The 7,075-nt window shown below is 54.9% G+C and overlaps 1 protein-coding gene across 2 annotated transcripts in view; it reads right to left on the minus strand.

The window, feature by feature from the left end:
* SPSB1 (splA/ryanodine receptor domain and SOCS box containing 1) overlaps positions 1-7,075 on the minus strand; it is a 68,827-nt gene that overhangs the window by 21,349 nt on the left and 40,403 nt on the right. Inside the window, exon 1 of one of the 2 annotated variants that reach the window (XM_008517188.2) lies at positions 6,940-7,074. The exons of the other annotated variant lie outside the window; for it this stretch is intronic. The gene's annotated coding sequence lies outside the window, so the exon portion shown is untranslated. Of the gene's footprint in view, positions 1-6,939; position 7,075 lie in introns of those variants that run through there. 2 annotated transcript variants of the gene reach the window in all.

Genomic DNA, 7,075 nt, shown 5'->3' on the forward strand with positions numbered 1-7,075 from the left:
AGAATGAGCAGAAGGGAGACCAGGCAGAGATCTAAGGCCTTGGGAGGAATCAACTCACAGAGATGCGAGGGGCTGGTCCACTCCTCTCCCCCTGCACGCCCAGGTGAGGCGCTCAAACCCCTGGGGGTGCAGGGGGAAGAGGGAGGCGGCATCCCCGATTGCAATGTGCAATGGTGTAGCTAAAGTGCTCAGCACAGCAGCGGGTGCACAGTAGGTGCTTAGTACATGCTGCTCCCTGCCCACGCCACCTCCCTTTAACACCAGGGGACACCTAGAAGGATGGACTCTTGAACGGCAAGTGCAGGAGAGCACTTAGCCAGGGAATGCCAAGGCGGGCACAGGTTAAGACCTCACAGGGCGGCCCGAGGAGCCCAGCCCTGTCAAGAGGGTGTCTTGGAGCAGGGAGACCCGCGGGCATCCCTCCACGGGGCAGGAAGCCCCGTGGGAGGCCACAGCTCCAGCCAAGCGGCCTGTGGGTGCTCAACCTCAAAAACTCCAAATTCGATAACGTAAACCCTTTAGGCCAAGCGCAGGGACAGAAGTCTCATAAAATTTCTACAGGCGGAAGAGGCTGTAGGGATGTTCTCCTATAATGAGGTTCACAGGAGAGGTTCTCAAAGTTGGGGTCCCCAGACCAGCAGATCAGCACCACCAGTTACAGATGCAAATGCCTGGGCCCCACTTGTGATCCACTGGATCCCAAACTCTGGGGGCGGGCCCAGCAGTCTGCATTCCGATAGGTCCTCCAGGTCACTAGGATGCTACCAGTTTAAAGGAATTTGAGCTCAACATTTTGGAATCTCAAATCCATAATAAACGAGAACTGCCAGGCTTGGATTTATAACCACAATGCTTTTAAACTTCTTGTTCTATCTGGATTTGGAATATTTCAAATGTTATACACGCTCCTAAGAAATCTTAATCCAGAAATGTAGAAAGCATAAAGTGCCCCCGAGGCATATACACAAGTGCAGATACGGGAACAGTCCTCTTGTAGCCAAGAATCTCACTACCCACGCTCTCCCAGGTTTGCTTTAGCTCCCACGTCCATTTATGTGTTCGTAGCTGCATAATATTCCATTATCAGAGTTTCTGGAACTCCCCTTTGTAGATGGACAGCTAGGTTGTTCGGCTGTAATGACGGTCATGTGTGAGGAGTTAAGAATTTCTCTGTAACAGGATGGCCTCAGAGCAGTCTCTTTTCATGCAGTTCACGGCCACCTCTCCTCACCCTCAAAATCTTGGACCTCATTTGCCCCTTGCCCAATTTTGGTAGAAGAAAATCAAATGTCCATGTAACCTGCCCCCAGGCTTCCTGATCTTTGAACTGAGCGTGGTGGCTGAAGGCGCCCGGGAGCTTCTGCACAGCTAGTTGGACTGAAGTTTGTCAACCGGACCTCAAACGGACCGCAGCCAACAAACTTGGAAAGGATTCTAAAAGGAACTGGGCAGTGCGTCTCTGAGTGCAACCTAATCGCCATTCCCCGTGTGGGATTTCACGGAACTCAACAGGAAGCCAAAGGAGAGGTAAATCCCCGGGCCCCACGGGCCAGTCGGGCAAAAGAGACTTAAACATACTTTGAAAGCCATGACAGCCTGCCGGAACTTCCTCATCCACGGTGATGGCCGTCCTCCTCCAATCCCGTCAACATGGAAAGTCTTGAACCCCTGGGCCAACAACTCCACAAGACAGAGCCTCAGCACATCTAAGGCAGGGAATAAATGAATCCTGAACTTCCAGGCAAGTGGAAGGTCTGGGTGCCAGAGTCCCAGGGTGCCGGCTCATCCGGTGGGAGACAAGGTAAGGGGGCATCGATGGAGTCTGACACGGCCATCAAAGATGCTAGCTGTAAGGGTCCCTGAACAAGAGGCCAGGAAAGAGGTTTGTATGTCAACTGAAATGAAGGACGCAACTGGACCTGCCCTAAGAGTAAAATTCAGAAAAAATTACACAGGCAGATGCAGGACAAGAGATGAAAAGGAACCTAGAAAAATGAAAATGTCTGTGTTCAGAGTGACAAGCTTAGGATTGTCCCTTTCTTTCCAATTTCCTCATTATAGTTTTGTTACTTTTGCAAAAACATAAACAGGTGAACCCACATGTCCATCAATGGATGAATAGACAAACAGATCGTGGAATACACACACAGTGGAATACTATTCAGCCATAAAAAGGAATAAAGGACTGATACATACTACAATGTGGATACTGTACATACTCAAATATTTTATGCTGAGTGAAAGAAGCCAGATATAAAAGGGCACATATTACACAATCCCATTCGTATGAAATGGCTGGAACAGGTAATCCATAGAGACAGAAAGTAGACGAGGGGCTGCCAGGGGCCGGGGGAGGCGGAATGCGGAGTGACTGCTCTGGGTCAGGGCCTCTTTTGGGGGAATGAAAATGTTTTGGAACTAGACAGAGGGGGCGGCTGCACAGCACCAAGGATGTTCTAGACACCGCTGAACTGTACTTTTTAAAAAGGTTAATGTTATGTTCTGTGCATTTCACCTCAACAAATGAAAAAACACAAACGGATGAAAAATAGCCACCTTTCCAAAATCCCCATGGCAGGAGGTGGGTGAGGAAGGGGGGTGTGGGGCAGAGAGAAGCACAGAGCAGGCAGAGGCCTGGCGGGGGGACCGGGCCTGTCAGCCAGGGTCACACATGGGGACAGGGCTGACGACATTCACATGTGGGGAGCTGGGAGCCTTCTAGAGCCGAGCCGCTGCAATCGAGTTCTCTGCTCCCCGCCTGCCCTCCTTTTCCTTCCTCCAAAAGAAGGAGTGCAGAGCTGCGGTTTGGCAACCCCGCTGCCTCGAGCCAGCACCTGTAGATCGAGTTTCTCTGGAGGAATCTGGAATGTGTGCCTGCGTCTCAGTGCCTGCACCCAAAGTGCGGTGTGGGGAGGAGATGACCAACACACGCACAAGCACCCCCGGTCTGAGGACGAGGACACGGAAGAACCGACGTCACGGCGCATCTCTGGCCCGCACGCTCCCCACTCTGCAAACGAGGCAGGAGGGCAGAGAGACGCTAGAACTCGCAGGCCCCTGCCTTTTCACAGGGCAGGTCCGCACCCCGAGGCCACTCCAAATTGGCAAAGGCCCTGCTTTGTGATATCAGGAAACCATCCCAGCCACTCAGATCCTGCTTGCTCCCTCTGCTGATGACGTCGCTGCCTGCCTGCCAGCTATGATGCCACACCACCGGGCTTCCGCCCAGGCCAGGAGGGCCCCAGGCTAACGCAGTTTGACTAGACCTGTTGCCACATGAAAGCCTGCTCTAACGGGTCGAGTTTCTGCGTTCTCAGGAGGATTGTCACTCACGGACCTGGACAGACCCAAGCTTCTCACGCAGGTGCCACTGTCTCCCACAGACCCTTTCTGGCCAGACTCACTCGGGTAAAACATGGAAACTTGGCTGAAAAGCACCGTGCTGAGGCTTTGTGTGTATATAGCAGGAGTCCAATAAACATCTGGGTTGCTTACTCACCTATCCCACAAGCATCTGCCAAGCCCCCGTGGGGCAGCACGGCTTCCTGAGACCCTTCCTCTGTTCCTTAATCCCTGAGAACCGCAACAAAGTGGATGATTCAAAACTGTGCCACCCATGGTTGGTGTTTAGGAAAGTAGGATGGCATTCTGTCTACACTGCCAGGCGGCATCCTCCCCAGGCAGAAACTAGTAGGAACCAACACAATGGACGAGATAGGCACCTGCAGAAGGGACCCAACTCGAGAGATGGTCTGCAAACGTTCAGCTGATGAGAACACCCAAGTCCAAATAAGATGCCTTGGGATTGGAATTCATTCCAACAATATTTATTAGGCACCTACTGTATACAACAGGTAGAAACTGTCGTCCCCATGGAGCTCACAGTCTAGCAGGGGAGACAGACAACCATCATTTGAACAATTAATGCAGACACTTTCATCTGTGTGTTCATGTGGCAGCCCCAACGCCCAGAGCAGTGCTGGAAACACAGTAGGTGCTCAATAAACAAGTGTTGAATGAATATCTAATATAGGGTCAGCTAACAAGTGTCAAAGGAAAATGAAGCAGAGTAGTGCAGACAGAGCAAGCAATGGGAGGAGGTAAGGGACGGCTTCTCTGATACAGTAATATATGGACAGAGTCCTGGATGAAAGGAGGGAGAAAAGCATGTGAAGATTTAAAGGGAAGAACATTCCAGGCAGAGGGAACAGGACGTGCAAAGGCCCTGGGGTAGGAGCACACTTGGCATGTTGGAAGAACCGGAGAGAGGCCATGTGGCTGAAACAGAGGGAGGGAGAGGCTGTGGAAGGAGACAGGGTGAGAGTTCGTGCAGGCCCAGAGCTGGGTCGCCTGGGCTGAAACTTCAGCTCCACAAGCTGGGAGATCTTGCGCAAGCTCTCTCACCTCTCTGAGCCTCAGGTTCCTCATCCATTGAAATAAGGGTGATGACTATTCGACCTCACTGGTGTGCTTTAAGGGCTAAATGAGGAGGCCATGGAAAGCTTAGCACTTAATAAAGAGCCAACACTGGGGGTGAATTTGTAACTGATGTCTGAGAAGGCAGGCAGGAAGGGAGAGGGTTTCCTGAGAAGGGGGTCCCTGGCGGCTCCCCAGTGGTGGAATGCAGCTGTGCAAACCCTGAAGCCCATTCCCCAGCCCAAACTCAGCAATCTGCCCAAAGAACAACCGCCTCCGGGTGTCCGTGACTCAGCTCTGTGGCTGCCTCTCGCCATTTCCAGCTCACTGATGGCGACAGCGGCCTCCACGGGAAGCCATCAGGTGCACCGAAGGCCGGCAGTGGTTTTGCCTCCCTCTGGCAAACTCTCCTTGATGCCCCCCACGTTCCCACGCTGTGCCTGCTCCGGGAAGGGGCGGCAGCCGTGCGTCCTGTGGGGGAGGGATGGTCCGCCATGCCTCTGTGCTCTCCGAGGCCAGGCAGCGGGATACACACATCCAGAGAAGCTTCTTGGGAAAGCAGCTTGGATCTGGGGTGAGTCTGTTCCATTTATCACGTTTTGAGACACAAAAGGGAGAAAGGGGAAGTGGAAAAAAGGGAAATTGGCCCAATATCCATTGAATGGGCTAGTCCAGGATGGCAATCAGAGCAGAGGGAGAAGGAAGCAAGCATGAAGGCACGTGCTTGTTCAGCAAACTTGTCAGCCCGACTTTGGAAACGTAAGCAAACCCAGGATCGGCCACCCGCGCTAGACCAGGCAGGTCCCCTAGTCCTGGCTACATGTGAGGGTGACAAATGCACAGTTCACGTGCTCGCCTCGCAGGGCTGCTCTGCGACATCAGACAGACTGCGTTTAGAAAGGACTCTTTGAATTCTGACTCCTCTGCAGGCTGGACTTTCCGTAAAATAAAAAACAGCAGCATGCTACCTTCACAGGTGGAACGGGGAGCCGAGGACGGGTCCCACACTCCTCAGTGTCAAGGACGGCCTGCCTCGTCACAGCCGCGGGCGGCTCAGACCACAGACCCAGGTGTGGGGACCCCCGCCTAGCCCCGATGTGCTGCAGCCAGGCCTGGGGCTGCCCTCACGGTCGGCAGCGCGTCCCCACGGCTGGAGGACGACTACAGGTCCTCTCCCGCGGAACGCACTGAGCATTTCTAACGCTGTCCCAAGTTTCCGTTCCCATATCAAAAGCGCCTCTTTTCTGCTGAGGCAGCAAGACCTGCCAACAAAACAAGCCTCTGGGACCCACGTTTTTGTAACACAACGCCTTCCCTTGAAACGCGCTACAATGAATCACTGAGGTCTAATAGTATCGGCAGCTGGGCCGGTGGAAGGAATCCGTGTGAAAGTCGGACAGCGGAGCTCAGCTGGTCCCCGCACGCCATGCCCCAGCCGCCCCCCCCCGCCCCACCAGCTATCCCACCTCTCTTGATTGACAGCACCGCCTCCCCTGGTCCCCAAACAGAAAACCAGACACGACTGACATCCTGCCTGCGAGCAGCCCATCTCCACCCTGGAGAAACAGCCCCTTCAGGGACGAGGGGGCCAGTCACCCTGCGAGCCCTGCAGCTGGTCATGCCCAGGGCAGCCCACGGGCTCCTGCATGGGCCTCGCCTGGGAGCTTGTAGGAAATGCAGAGTCCCAGGTCCCTCCCCAGCTGACTGCCTCCAAACTGCCCTATAACCGGGTCTCAGGTGATCCACATGCCCATGTGTGGGGGCTGTGCTGTGGGTCCTCCCCAAGGCAGAGGCCTGGAGGGAACACACCAGAAAGAAAGAAAACAGAGGAGGGTCCATCCCTCTCCAGGAAGCCAGTCCTGAAACACACCTGACTCCTAACAAACCGAACCTCAAAGCCACGTTTCACAGAAGTGCTGGGCAGAGGGACCCGTCCTTCTGCCAGACCCACAAGAGTAGGGGCACATGAAAACGGGCTGTGGATTCCCTGGCCCAGTCCTTCTAGAGGCCCCTGGTCACTAGGGGTCTGGGAAGACCAAGGTTACGGCAGCACCACTTCCAGGCCCCTCCTCTGCTCACAGTTCGTCAGGTCCCCCCCGCCCACCCTCCGAGCTCCTCACAAGCCTGCTCAGCTCTCTGCTGCTCCAAACACCCTGGGTCCCCAACTAGCCAAGCCAGCCTTGCCACCGTCCAGGAGCCTCGTGCTTTCTCCCGGCCACACCTGTTATAACACATTTCCCTTCACTTCAAACCAGCCCCCCTGACTGGAATCCTGTCCATCCAAGACCTGACCAGCCCTCTCAGCCATGGAGCCTCCTAGTCGGCCTCCACGCCTGAAGCTGCTCACAGCACATCTCCCAGCAGAAGCTCCCCCAGAATTACCTCAGGACCCTGAGTCCTGCCAGAACCTAGAGTGACGGTCACTCAGACCCAAGCAGCATCCTGGCTGAGGTCCAGAACCCTGCCAGAGACCCACCCCCCAGGGCCGGCAGCGAGTGGCCTCTCGGTCTCCCAGACACCTACCGGAGGCTCCGGAGTTCTGGAATGTTTCCGTCCAGCGCCTGGGGAAAGCGCCAGGAGAGAGCCCCGGGGGCCTCAGCCCGAGGGGAGGGCTGAGGAGGAGTGAAGGCAGCACCCTGCGCCCCGGGAGCAGGGCGCC

This window comes from Equus przewalskii, chromosome 2 (assembly GCF_037783145.1).
Source record: "Equus przewalskii isolate Varuska chromosome 2, EquPr2, whole genome shotgun sequence".
Taxonomy (NCBI): domain Eukaryota; kingdom Metazoa; phylum Chordata; class Mammalia; order Perissodactyla; family Equidae; genus Equus; species Equus przewalskii.